The following is a 14575-nucleotide window of genomic DNA, read 5'->3' as shown; positions in this document are numbered from 1 at the left end:
AAAGGCCACTCGAGGCGGTCAAACGCTTTTTCAGTGTCAACCGCCATAACAGTCAAATTTAAATTGTGTTTTTTAACATGCTGAATGATACCAAAACAAGTTCTTGTATTTGTCTGCAGATGCCTGTTTTTAATAAAACCTGTTTGGTTTTTATGTATCAAGTCTGGTAGGATCTTTGAAAGTCTATTGCTCATGAGTTTAGTTAATATCTTATTATCACAGTTGATTAAACTAATAGGTCTGTAATCAGCAGGTGATTCCCCAGATTTTCCTGGTTTCAGTATAACTGAGATAATTGCCTGATACATAGATTTGGGCAATACCTGGTTTTCTGACATATGTCTGGTCATTTGAATGAATATTGGAGCCAGTTTACTCAAAAATGTCGAATAAAATTCAATTGGAAAACCATCCATGCCTGGTGCTTTTTTTAGTGAAAATGTTTTAATTGTTTGTAATATTTCAGCTCCGGTAATCTCTGAACTTAAAATTCCCCTTTTATCCTCTGAGAGTTGTTTTAAATGGATTCTATCTAAGAAGGAACTTGGATCACTTAAATTGCCTTGTTCGGATTTGTACAACATTTCATAAAACGATTTAAAAGTACTATTGATAAGTTTATAATTTCTAATGAGGGCATCTGACTCATTGTCCCTGAGAATTATTGTTGGTCTAGACTGTATTCTCTTTACAAGTGATGCTAAATGTTTACCAGATTTATTTGCCATTAAATAAAATGCTTTATTTGAATTAAATCTATAGTTGTTGGCTCTTTTTGAAAGTAAAAGTTCATACTCTTGTTTTGCTTTGGCCAATTTGTCCCCCAGTTCTAAAGACTTTTTATGACATGATTCCAATGTCTTAATTTCTCTTTCTTTATCTTTAATTTGGGAATCTAAATCATTTTTCTTCTTTGACGAAAATGAAATTATCATTCCTCTCATGTAGGCTTTAAAAGTATCCCAAATTATATCAGGGGATGGTGTATCCTGTTGTCCATTATTTACATTTGTGTTAATAAAGCTATCAATTTTTTCATTAACATATTTCACAAACTCTGCATCAAATAAATGTGCTCTATTCATTCTCCATATGCGATTACTCTTTTTATTTTCCGTCGGCACAATTAGACAGGATACAGGGGAATGGTCTGAGATAACAATTTCATAAATCTTTGAACTCAATACATTTTCTAAAGCCGCTTTTGAGATAAAGATATAATCAATCCTTGAATAACTGTTTTTACACTTGGAATAGTATGTGTAATCCTTTGTTGTTGGAAATAATATTCTCCATGTATCTTCCAATCTATTTGTCAATAAAAAGTCTTTCAATTTTTTTGGAGGGTCTCTGACGCCCCCCTTTTTATGACTCTGTCGGTCAAGCTTATCAAAAGTATTATTGAAGTCGCCTCCCACAATTATACTCCCTGTCTCATAGGTATCTAGGATATTTTGAATTTTATCCAGAAAAATTAAATTTGCTCCTGGAGGTATATATAATGAAATTAATGTGAACCTCTCACCATATAAATTACAAACCAACACCAGAAATCGGCCTTCTTGGTCTTTATGGGCTGCTGTTAGGGAAAAAGGTATCCTTTTGTGAATCAGAATGCCCACCCCCCTGCTGTTGCTGCAGTAGGTGGCATCATAAGCCTCCCCTACCCAGTCTCTCTTTAGATACTCGAATTCCCCCTTTTTAAAATGAAGTTCTTGAAGAAACGCTACATCTGTGGAAAGACCCTTTAAATGAGCCAAAACCTTGTGTTTTTTTACCCCATTATGTAAACCATGCACATTCCAAGTAATGCATTGGATTTTATTCATTGATTCAGGCGATGGCCCGGATATAACTTCTCTTAGATTCGCTGTCATACTAAATGATTACTCTCCAACTCAGTAACGTCATGATAAAGTTCATAAACAGAAATACGTTTTACCCTACCTATGAATATAGTTGAGCTAACATCATACAATAGACAAACATAAAACAGAACAAAAAATACTACTTTAAGGCGCATTGCCTTTAAAGGGTTTAGAAGCTCCTCTTCTTCCCTCATTGTGCCTAAACCTGCATCTCCTATCAAAATGTGGAGGAAATATTTATGGAATTTTCATCTGCACTCCCCAGCCCGCCCCCGTATGGATTCTTAATATCTTAACATCACATGATATTAATATATTAATGTCTAATATCTCAATATCACATAACATAGAAACATAAACATTCTTACACATTGCTGGGAATGGAAACTCAAAAGTCCACATGACCACATCACTCAAGAACTGAAAAAAGATTAATAAACAAACTTAAGACGGAAAACTTCTCTGCGCATCTTAAGGTAACCAGTCCAAACTTTCCCCAGCAGTTTTCACAACGTGCCTTTAGTTATAGTTCATCTTGGGGGAGGGGTATTCTACATTGTGAAACATAATGAACTCATAATGAGGAAGTTACTCAGAGTCAGATTTCAGTTACTGCTTACTGGAACATTTCATCCCTCTTGCTTGACTGCGGCCCACTGCGCTCTAACCATGGCACGTGCGCTTTTACGCAAGAGAGCCTGAGCTCTCGCTGTTCATGTTGATTTTGAGCTTGGCCTGAGCTTCTGCTGCGCTTGTAAACTGAAGCTTTTGCCTTCCTTTCCATACCCATAGAGTTGCCGGGAACCGTAGTTGGGATTTAATCCCGCATTTATCCAACTCCTGACGAATGGGGAGATATTCCCTGCGCTTCCTCCTCAAATTTGTGGAGAGATCCTGCACAAAGCGGATGGTTTGGTCCTGGATCCTGACTTCTTTCTCACCTTGTGCCTTTAGTATGTTAATCTTGGTCTGGTGGTTCCATACTTTAAAGATGACCATACGTGGATATTTGGCCTTACTTTGCTTGATGCCGATCCGATGACAAAGCTCCAAATCTTCGGGAGTTATTTTCACGTCCAACTCACTGGATAACAGATCGACCAGATAGTCCGTTAAATTATCTCCCTCCTCGTCTTCTGGCAAATTAAGAATCCGGATATTGTTTCTTCTCATTCTGTTTNTTTTTTTGTGCCATTTTTTTGGCCAAAAGTTTTCCTCTTATTTTGGACATTTTTCCCTTCCATGAGCACCGGTGGTTTGAGGGACACCAGCAGAGCTCCAGTCTCCTCTCTCTTTCACTGGATAACAGATCGACCAGATAGTCCGTTAAATTATCTCCCTCCTCGTCTTCTGGAAAATTAAGAATCCGGATATTGTTTCTTCTCATTCTGTTTTCTTGTGCATCCAACTGATCCTCCAAATGCCCAAATTGTTTTTCCAGAGCGCTTATTCTTGTTTCATGTGAATCAATACGCACACCTTGATTGTGCACATCGGTGACAATAGATTCAATTTTCTTGTCGAGTGACTCCACTTTAGCTTCCACTGATTTTACTTTATGTTCCACCGAAACCAGCGTTGCCAAGATTTTCTCTATATTACGTTGAATGTCATTCAGCTGGTCGTCACCGTCTTTGGCGTCTCCCTGCTGTTCTTTGTCTCGGGTCTTTGGCCGCATGGTTCCTGATTGTCCGTTTCCCGCAGCTTGGGATCTCTCCAAACTTTAAAATTTTTTAATCCAGAGACATATCAACTTAACACTGCCTTATGTCCACAGAAAAACTTTCTGGATTTTTTTTTAAATTGCAGTTTTTAGGCACTCTTTTCCTGGAGCTACTCGCACCCCATGCGTTCAGTCCCGCGCATGCACCTTTCCTAACCCGTTCACTATTATTTTTGCACTTTTGACTGTGCCGGTAAAAATTCTGAGAGATACTGGAGCTTTTGATTCATACATTGTGAGCTCTGTGTTGCCTTTTTCCACGGAAACTAATACTGGAGACTTTGTTCTGATGCGGGGAATGGGATTAATGGTGTTGCCGGTTCCACTGCATCGACTGGTGCTGAACTGTGGGTTGGTTCAGGGTGAGGTCGCCCTGGGCGTGCGCCCTGCACTGCCAATTGAAGGTGTGGACATCATTCTAGGTAACGACCTGGCTGGTAGCCGGGTGTGGGCTGATGGTCCCCCACCTCCACCCATAGTAACTTCTTCACCTGCTGTTACAGGAAAACCAGATGAGAGTGCTCTGTGTTTTCCTGGGGTTTTTACAGCCTGTGCGGTGACAAGGGCTATGTGCTGTGCTGAGGCAGAGTCGGAGTCTGAGCCTGAACTTGAGGGTGGTGGAGCAGGGGAGAGTGAGGTCTTCTCTGTGGACATCCCTGATTCTCTTTTGTCTGTTTCTTGCAGTGACCTGGTGGCGGAGCAGAGAGCAGATTACTCTCTGAGCCAGCTGTTTGGCCAAGTTCTCGCTGTGGAGGAGGCAAAGAGTGCTGCAAGTGGTTACTTGCTGCAGGATGGGTTGTTGGTGAGGAAATGGTTGCTGCATGGGGAAAATTTTGTTGGTGACCCGGTTTGGCAGATTGTTGTTCCTTCCAAGTTTTGCAGTGAAGTGCTGAGGGCTTCTCATGATCAGTCTGGACATTTGGGGGTCCGCAAAACTTATGAGTACATTCTGCGGTATTTTTTCTGGCCTCAGTTAAAGAGGGAAGTGTCCAGGTACATTAAAACATGTCATACATGTCAGATGACAGGAAAGCCGAACCAGCAATAGCGCAACCATTTGAACATCTGATCATTGACTGCGTTGGTCCGTTACCTCGTTCCAAGTCTGGTAGCAACTATCTGCTGACAGTAATGTGTCAGAGAACAAGGTATCCAGCTGCATATCTGTTGCGTACCATTACTGCTAGGTCTGTGGTGAAGGCTCTGACGAAGTTCATTTCCATCTTTGGCATCCCAAAAGTAATTCAGAGTGATCAGGGCTCAAACTTTTCATCTCATCTGTTTGCTCATGTTTTGAAACAGTTGCATGTTAAATTTAACCAGGCTTCCGCGTACCATGCTCAGAGTCAAGGGGCTCTGGAAAGATGTCACCAGACCCTGAAGTCTCTGTTGCGTGGCTACTGTGTTGAACTGAACCAAGACTGGGAGGAAGGTCTGCCGTGGCTCCTGTTAGCTGACCGAGAAGTTGTGCAGGAAAGCACCGGGTTTAGTCCAAATGAACTTGTTTTTGGACACACAGTGTGTGGGCCGCTCACTCTGTTGCAGGATGCTGTGGGGAAATCAGAACCTCCTGGTAATTTGATTGATTATGTTAACGGATTCAGGCACCGGTTGTATGCTGCTGGGGAAATGGCTAAAGAGAAGTCAGCCTCTTCCCAGGAGAAAATGAAGCGTCTTTATGACCACAAAGCTGAGCAGTGGCGGTTTAGCCCTGGCGATCAGGTGCTTGCGTTGTTGCCAATCGTCAGCTCTCCTTTTCAAGCAAAGTTTACTGGCCCGTTTACAGTTCTACATCAGCTGTCAGACCAACATTACCTGCTGTTGACACCGAGGCGTAGGAAATCAACCCAACTTTGCCATGTAAATTTGCTGAAACCTTATTACACTCAGGAGCCACAGGTCTCTGCAGTTAGTGGTGAGGAGCAGAAAGAGTCTGTCAAGTCTGTGTCTGCGGCTGCTGCAGTGGGAGGTTCTGTTTTTCTGTCTGTACCGGAGGACAATGGGGTTACTTCATCTGATGAGAGTTTGCTGCGTGGCAGGCTAAAGAACTCTGAAACCCTGAGCCCTCTTGTCAACAAGCATTTGACAATGTTAAATCTGTTCTCTGTTCCCCTCCTGTTCTTGCAGCTCCCCACCTGGACCGTCCTTTTCAACTGCATGTGGATGCAGGTGATGTAGGTGCAGGTGCGGTGTTGTTTCAGAGTGACGATGTTGGTGTGGACCAACCCGTGAGTTTCTACTCCAAAAAGTGTAACTCGTTTCAGTTGAACTACTCTGTTATTGAAAAGGAGACACTTGCACTCATTTGGGCTTTGCAACGTTTTGAAGTGTACCTTGATTCTGGCAGTGTTCCTCTGGTGGTCTACACGGACCATAATCCGATAACGTTCTTGCATTTTTTACAGTGTCCGAACCGCAGATTGATGCGATGGGTTTTGTTTTTGCAACCTTACTGTTTAGATATCCGCCACATAAAAGGAACTGATAACATTGTGGCTGATGCTTTATCCAGAGTGCCTTGCTCTTACTGACTTCTGTGCCATTTACTGTTTAACTTCTCCGGTCATCTAGGTCTTTTCTCCTTGCTGTTACTCTTAAATGCTTCTCCAGGTGCTGGAGTTTCTGAGTTGCAGAGTGGGAGTTGGTTGGCTGACTGGGGGAGGCAACGAAATTAGTCAGTATGGAATTTGTTTAAAGTTGAGAAGAATTCACTCACATCTAGCTATGTAATGTTTGTTGTATGTTTTTTGGTGTTTGGAGTGTAGTTGTGCCTGTTCAGTGTTCCAGTGGGAACCCCGTTTTTATGGGGGGGGGTGGGGGCGGGGTGACGCTCCACTAGTTGTCCCCGCCCTTTTCTGCTGTGCTTTCTCTCTTGCAGGAAGCAGGGTGGAGGGTGTCGCCAGCTTGATCAGCTGATGGGCTCATCAGCCTGAGGGCTCATTTATGCTCCCTTTACGTACGACAATGTATACGTCCGTTTCAAACGATGTTACCGTCACTGCCCACATACTTTCATGCGCCCTTTACGTTGGCATGGATGTTAACCAATATATCCACCAGGAGGCAGCCCAGCATCAAAAGTTTATGACAACAACAAACTCAAAAACAAACATGGCGACTGTGGAGGAGATACTGATAATGTACCTCTTGCATAAAAGACAAAAACAGAGGCAGCGTTGTAGGAGGCAATGGTTGGTGAGGCCTTTAAATACATTGCGACTGGAGGACGGAGAATTCTTTTCTCTAGTACTGCCGATGAGAGAAATTGAATTGTTATTTCTTCTTCGTGTCACACTAGAGCTACGTATCGGGTAGTGACAGCAACACTGCCCCCACGGTTCCCGGTGGTACTGCTCCATTTGGCCCGTATCCGTAAGCTTTATGGAAACGTGCAGAAATACGGACGAAATGAACGCGGAGCACGGACAGAAGGCTCCATCCGTATCCGGATCCGTATTTAACGTTGAGCATAAATGAGCCTTGATGAGCCACACCTGTGTGGGCTCTTAAAAGCTCCCCTCCTGCCTGTCACCTGGCTCTTGCTGGTCTGGTCGGAGCTGCGGGCTGCTGCTGTTTGCTTTGTTGTTCTCTCCATACATTTCCACGCATCCACACATGCTTACACTACTGATTACTGACTTTCACGCCACACATGCTTACACTACTGATTACTGACTTTCACGTTTACCTTAGTTTGATTATCTTTTGTAAAGAAATACATTATTTTTGCATGGTAAAACTCGTCTTGTCTCCCATCTTTGTCGCTGCCTCAGAGCCGGGCTGTGACATTCTGAGGAGGCAATTGAACTCTACCTTTTCTTACGAGCCTACATCCACACTCAGCTTTAATAGTAAGTATAGTGCTAAAGACCTAGTATAGTGGTTCCAAAAGTTTGACCCATAAAAAAAAAAAGCAAAGTCTATCCAGGACCCCACCCCATATCCGTTTGTTCATAAAATGTCAGAAAATAGTAAAAAAAAAAATAATAATAATGACTTCTTGTGAGGGTCCAGACTCCTGACCCCCAGACCAAGAATCACTGGCCTAGTAGGCCTAGAACCACAGTATACTAAAATCAGCAACAAAAAGCAAAACATGTACGTCAACAATTAACATGTATCAACAATAATAAAGTGTGTTACAATTACTTTGATTCTTACACTATTCATAAAATGTCTCGATTGACCCCGCTGTTTCAGTTTATTCGATTAGATTAGCTTTATTAATCCCCACGGGGAAACTGATTTACCACAAGGTCACAAAACAAACAAACAGTCAACAAACATCATAAACACAACAAGTTTATGATTGAGTTGTTGGTTTTATTGTGTTCTTTTGTGAATAATCAATTTACTATAATCTTAGTCATAATTCTAGTCCTTCAGATTTTTTTGGTTCTCATTTAAAGAGTAACAGTGCCGTGTCCTTTTCTGTGTTTCAGGCTGTTCCCAGACAGACAGCAGAGACCTGCACAAAGATAACCGACTTTCAGATCTGCCAGACTAGAAGACACAGTAGCCAGTGAATTTTAACTTTAAAAATTGTCTGTAACTGACCTGAAATATCATTGCCTGCATTTTTGTCTGTTAATATCTGTCTAGTTAATGTTTTGTAATCAACATGGCAGTGGCAATTGCAAATTTACCTGTATTACAACGGAATGTCATTTTATTATGAAGATTATTGAAAGTCGTGAGGTATGTGTTTAAAGTCTTGATTATGCAGATAATCTGTACTGTATATACACTGTGGGCTTTGTCAAAAAACTAAATAAGTTATAGGCCCTATTATTACTTTGATTCAACCACTTTACCTGATTTATAAAGGGACCAACTGGTAGCAACAGTGCCCAAATCTTTTGGATATAATGTTGAAATTGAAACACTCTGGAATTCATCTTGAGGATTATCTGTCACATAAAAAATGCTGAACAATTACATTAGACAGCAAATGATGAGTGAACACTAATATTACTAATGTGACATTTTGTTGAATGCAATTAAATTTATAAAAAATTAAAAAACTTTTTTGTAGTTTGTGTTGTATTAACTGAATACATACTGATAACTGGCACCTAACAAAGAAAATTCACACAAGATGAATTAAAGAACACATTTAATTAATGGCACTTAAGTCAATCAACAAGCTTTTACTATGACACAGTAATTTAAAATTGAATTTATCAACTCTGTGACAGATTTGCACAGCCAAAATTAACATAAAAGTTTATTGGGGCAGCCTATCAACATACAACAACCCTTTTAATCATTTGTATAAAACATTTCTCTTGCTTATCATTTGAATAGAACTCATAATAACTCTGAGTAGAATTAAAACCACAGAACGCACTGCTGGTACTTAATAAGATTTCAAGTTATGTGATGTGAGGGGCCTGCCACATGCCTTTGAAACCATCACAATGAAAAAAAAGTTACCTCTGGGTTCTACTGAACATTAACACATCAATGTCTGAGGGGCTGTGGCGCATCAAAGACACACTAATAAGAGCACAAGCAGATAGCTATGAATTAACATGACAGCCATTATTGCTCTTTTCTAATGTATAAAACTTTCACACTGAATGATACTGTCAAACACATACCCATAACTGACAACTGGCCTCTGGTTTTCCATAACATTACCAGATATAACATTGCCAGCAAACTCTGGCACTGATACTGATATAACCAAAAGTTTGTTTTTAACTTACAGTATTTTTTCTGTGTCAGGCACATTACTTATTGCAATAGCTTCACATCAAAATTTGTTTTAACAATTTGAACTGCATGGAAGACTGCAAAAAAAGATTCCCTTGAGGTTACCTCATGGCTTCTTATGCACAGTTAAATAGCTATGAACTGTACAACTTCTAGAAGAGACTGGTATAAAAAAGTACAATTTGACGCAGCACTTTGGGACTTCATTTCTGACACAAAACATTTCTTCAAATCTACTTCTGCCTGAGGTTTCAAATATTAAAGAGTGCAGTTCTGTTACATTCAGAATGTCAATATGGACCCTGCCTGGTGTGTACACAATTACATGCCATTTCTCACTACACAATATCCATAGTGTAATAGTTACTCATCAGTACATTCTCCATCTCCACACGTAACTCTGGGTAGGAGTTACATGTACAGGGTAACTCCAAAACCGATCCACAGGTGTGTGCAACTGGTCGACGTTGCAGTCCCTCCAAAGCTGAAAATATGACTTCTATTTTTTTGACACATATGATATCGGAGCCTGTCACAAATCTCAGCAGCCTTCTGAGACCCACTTCATCCAATCCTTGTACCTACTGCTGTAAAAATCCAAGGGCTTGTCTCTCAGCTGGAGTCTCTGGACTTGCTTCAATTAGCTTCAGGACTTTCCTGCAAGTTGTTTTTTTGTCTGTATACATGATCTGTATTTTTGCTGTTGTGGTTATGGTGCTCTTCAGGAGTTGTGCTGCACCTGACATGTTATCAAGAGCATATTTTGGCTGCTGTATTATTTGTTTGTGTGCTACTTGAAGGAGGACTGCTTTAAGGTTGTCTTGTGATGGAACTGTTTTCACTCCCAGACGATCCAACAGATCTAATAACTCATTCTGGCCATCGCTATCAAGGTCTCCCTCTGAGGCAGCGGTTATGAGCTCTCTCTCACACTGACTCAGGTACAACATCAAAGATTCAAACAGTGAATCAGTAGACACAGCATGCTCTCCAAATATCAGTGTTGTGGTATATGCTGGGGCAAGGCGCAACGGAAAGTATCCTTGATCCAGAAATCCCTTGGCCAATATTCTTCCCACAACTTTCCACTCTTCCTCTTGCCATTTTGGAGACAGGGATGGCACCCTCATTTCTGCCCCCTCTGCTGCAGAATCCAAAAATTCTGTCCAAAAAGCAGCATAGGCATCTCTGGCCACACCATCTGCATCTGCAGGGTACTTCAAAATTGACTCATCTTTGAACTGACAAATCATTTCCTCTAAAAGATTTACTCTGTGAAGTTTGAGACTCACATAATGTTGGTCATAGCCTGCATCAGAACTTGAGTAGTCAGTATGTTGATCATGGTCCCCTGACACAGGGGTGGATGTGGAGGGGGCACCGTTGATGACTTCCTCGACTGGAGTGAAAACTGGGATGGCATCATCCAGCTGAATCTCTGAGGGTGGGTCACAGTGTGCACTTGAATGGACTGCATCGTCAATATCATCTGCTAAGACAGAAGAGCTTGTAGTAAAGGCAACACTGATAATATCCTCCGTGGAAAAGAAAAGTGGAACAGTGTCATCCAACTGGCTTGCAGAGCATACACCTACTAGGCCACCAATGATCACCTCTGAATTATCAGACTCAGAGTATGAGTCTGAATTATCAGACTCAGAGGTATGATCAACAACATTTGAGTATTCAGCTGTACCAGATTGTTCTCTTTGTGGTTCATTCAGTCTGGCTGGCTTTTCTTGGTGCTCATCAGAATTGGTCTGTCTCTGCTGATCTCCTACAGTGTCACCACATTTGTCCCTTTTCCAGTCCACTTCTGTGTCAGATGAGTCTACAAAGCATGTTGTGCTTAGGTAGAACAGTAAAATCCCAAATTTTGACACTGTGTACAACTCACCAACAGTACTGCTCTCATCAAGGTGTGATTCCTTAAAGTCATAAATATCGTGTATGAAGTCTTCCCATTTTCCTTTTTTCGACTCACCATCTGAAAAAAACAGTTTTTTGGCATGTGACAAAATGTCTGTTCTGGTTGAATTCTTGGATACCTCAAGTACCCTGGTGCCACCACCAGAACGCTTCCTCACTTGTTTTCCCTCATGGATCCACCCTAACTCAATTTTTCTTGAACTCTTAACAGCATTTTTAGGACGAGCACGGCTTGTTTTTTTTTGCACTTCTTGCAGGCCAGGGTTCTTGTTCAGACTCCTCATCTTGACTTGCTGCTGCTGCCCTTAGTTTCTTTCGAAGTTTTTCAAGAAGGGGCATCCTTGAACTATTGTCTTTTTGTTTTTCTTTGTCCAGACAGTATCGCCTCAGAGCAATCCTGTCCCCATAAACTGGTATATAGCGTGCAAGGTAGGCATCTTCTATTTCTCTGACAAGCGATGTGTCAATCTGTGAAGAAACATTAAAAAATATAAGCTAACTTTAAATGAACTGCCAGTTAATTTGTACCTGAGTATACTGTGATATACTAGGGCTGAGCAATTAATTGAAATTTAATTGGAATCGCAATATGGACCTCTGCAATTCGCTTAGCATCTTAGAGTAAACATTGTGATTCTCAAGTGATGTCCTGGCCAACCTCATCCTCTCCTCCCCTCTCCTCCTACACCTCCTCCTCTCCATCGTAACCTCCTCCTCTCCTCCTCTCCATCTTAACCTCCTCCCCTCCTCCTCTCCATCTTACCCTCCTCCTACACCTCTTCCTCTCCTTCTTAACCTCCTCCCCTCCTCCTCTCCATCTTAACCTCCTCCTCTCCTCCTACACCTCTTCCTCTCCTTCTTAACCTCCTCCCCTCCTCCTCTCCATCTTAACCTCCTCCTCTCCTCCTACACCTCCTCCTCTCCTTCTTAACCTCCTCCCCTCCTCTCCATCTTAACCTCCTCCCGTCCTCCTCTACCTCCTCCTCTGCTTCTTAACCTCCTCCCCTCTTCCTCTACCTCCTCCTCTGCTTCTTAACCTCATCACCTCCTCCTCTGCTTCTCTCCTCTTTCTGTCTTTCTCTATCTCTTCCTCTCCGCCTCCTCCTCCTCTTCTCCTGTTCCTAATAACATTGCCTAGTTAGCCAATATAATCATTCCTATGGGAATTTTATCTGAATTCTTGCCATTAAAGTGGGATTAACTTTACCTTGTCTTGTTGCATTCGGTCAATGTTTTCCTCTGCAACACCTCGCTTTCGAAGAAAATCCCATAAACCATTGTTATGGTGGTAATGTGACGTTTGCTCTACCATTTCCTCGGTTTCCTGGAAACACATATGTTTTGTTGCTTCATCAACAATCGTCAGTCTCCTTGTTAGCTACGCTACCTGTATGCTAGCTTAACAACAACAACAACTCAATCATGTCAGCTTTTCTGTTGCCACAGTAATAACGTCACATGGCAAACGTAACAAAACCACAGTCGTAAAGAAACCAAGTTGTTAATTTACCCATAGACATATATGAATTTACCTCTTCGTGGATGTGCAGAAGCAGTGGCCAATGTGGCACCTTTCCTGATCTCATAATTACGAGATCTTTTCTCATAATTACAAGATCAGGATCTCGTAATTACGAGATAAGGTGTCTAATTTTTTTTATTCAGTGAATGCAATGCGCTTCCGTAATGAATTACCCTTACTGGATTAGTTTAAAGTTAAAAAAAAACATAAAAAAACAAAATGACTAAAAGCTGACTAAAACATTTTGAATTTTCATTAACTAAAACTAGACAAAAACCATGAAGGACAAAAATGATTAAAATGTGGCTAAAACTAACAAACATTTTCCTCTCAAGACTAGGGCTAAATCTAAATTAGCTGTCAAAGTTAACACTGGGCACAAGCCTGGCTTTAGATGTGTTGCTAACCTCTGTCACTTCATATTGCTTGGATAAGTTAAATAAAAGGTTTTAAGATACAGGGGAAAAAAACAAACAAAAAAATTATTAAAAAGAATAAAACAAGGAGACACAGTTTGCACATATTTGCAATGTCAAACTGCAGAACCAAGCTATTTAAGTCACAGTGTTACTGTTTAACCTACAGCTTGTTACACAACATAAGCTGAGGTTCTGACAGTGGTTATCACACTGACATTTGAGGAACAAAATCCAAGAAACTCAAGTGAAATATTTCTGCCAGAGGTGGATAATCCAATTGGTTACCTTCCTGACAGCAGGTAAATGAACATGAGTGTAATACAATGCAGTTTGACATACCACAGTACAGTTGGAAAGTAATGACTCTAGCCACTAAGTTAAGGTGCCTTTCTTTACCTGAGATACAGCAGAAAGAAGGGCATAGTAACACACATTTATCATTTGGCTGTCTGGAGAACTTTTAAGACTTTTGGTTCCCCCTTATTTATGTCTTTTTGATCTCATGTAATACAAATCAAAAAGGAGTTGCTGTGTGTGTGAGAGAGAGAGAGAGAAGAAAGAGAGAGAAGAGAGAGGGAGAGAGAGAGAGAGAGAGAGAGAGAGAGAGAGAGAGGTCATTATTGGGGCCATTACAGGCTCAACCGAAAATATTTTTTTTTCCATATACCTAGATGACAAAAAAGATCTGCAGTTGTACTGAATATATTTCTGTGAGATCATAATCAGTTCCCAGATAAGAAACCTAACTGATGATAGGCTATTACAAAAGCAATATGTAACAGAGCCTGTGTTTCTCTCTGGATAGTAGAGTTGATCTCACAGATACAGTTCCAATAAGCATCAGATAGCATTGTGTCAGACTGCTTAATACCAAGCAACACACCACACACAAACCTACTGTATGTGTGGTGGGTTTATAAATTACATTATACAACAACTTAACATTAGCACAAAACATTGTGGTAGAAAAATAATGCCGCCATCAACCTCCTCAGCCAAAGAAAGTGTATGGTACAACTGAACGGTGTTAACTACCCAACAGTGTTAACTACCCATATTTGCAAAGAGCATTATTAATCAACCTCTCCATGTCCTGTCTCAAGAGTTTTCACTGTTGCCTTCTGGTCGTCGATACCATGTACCTCTGAGCAAGACTAATCGCTACTCTAAATCTTTTATCCCTTCAGATATTCGGTTACAAAACTTTGATGGTAATTAGTTTACCAAATAATGTCCTGACAGAATAGAAGGGATTAAGGTCTTTCTTTCTTATATTTATATTTTTATTTATACAACAGTTAGTTCCGGCCCTGCAATCTGATTGGTCGAGAGACAGTAAAACCGTGACGATATTGGAGTACAACATCACGGTTATTTCACTGTGTATGTATCACTC

This window comes from Epinephelus moara, chromosome 5 (assembly GCF_006386435.1).
Source record: "Epinephelus moara isolate mb chromosome 5, YSFRI_EMoa_1.0, whole genome shotgun sequence".
Classification (NCBI taxonomy): Eukaryota; Metazoa; Chordata; class Actinopteri; order Perciformes; family Serranidae; genus Epinephelus; species Epinephelus moara.
The sequence above is the reverse complement of the archived record's forward strand: the minus strand, read 5'-3'. Positions refer to the sequence as shown.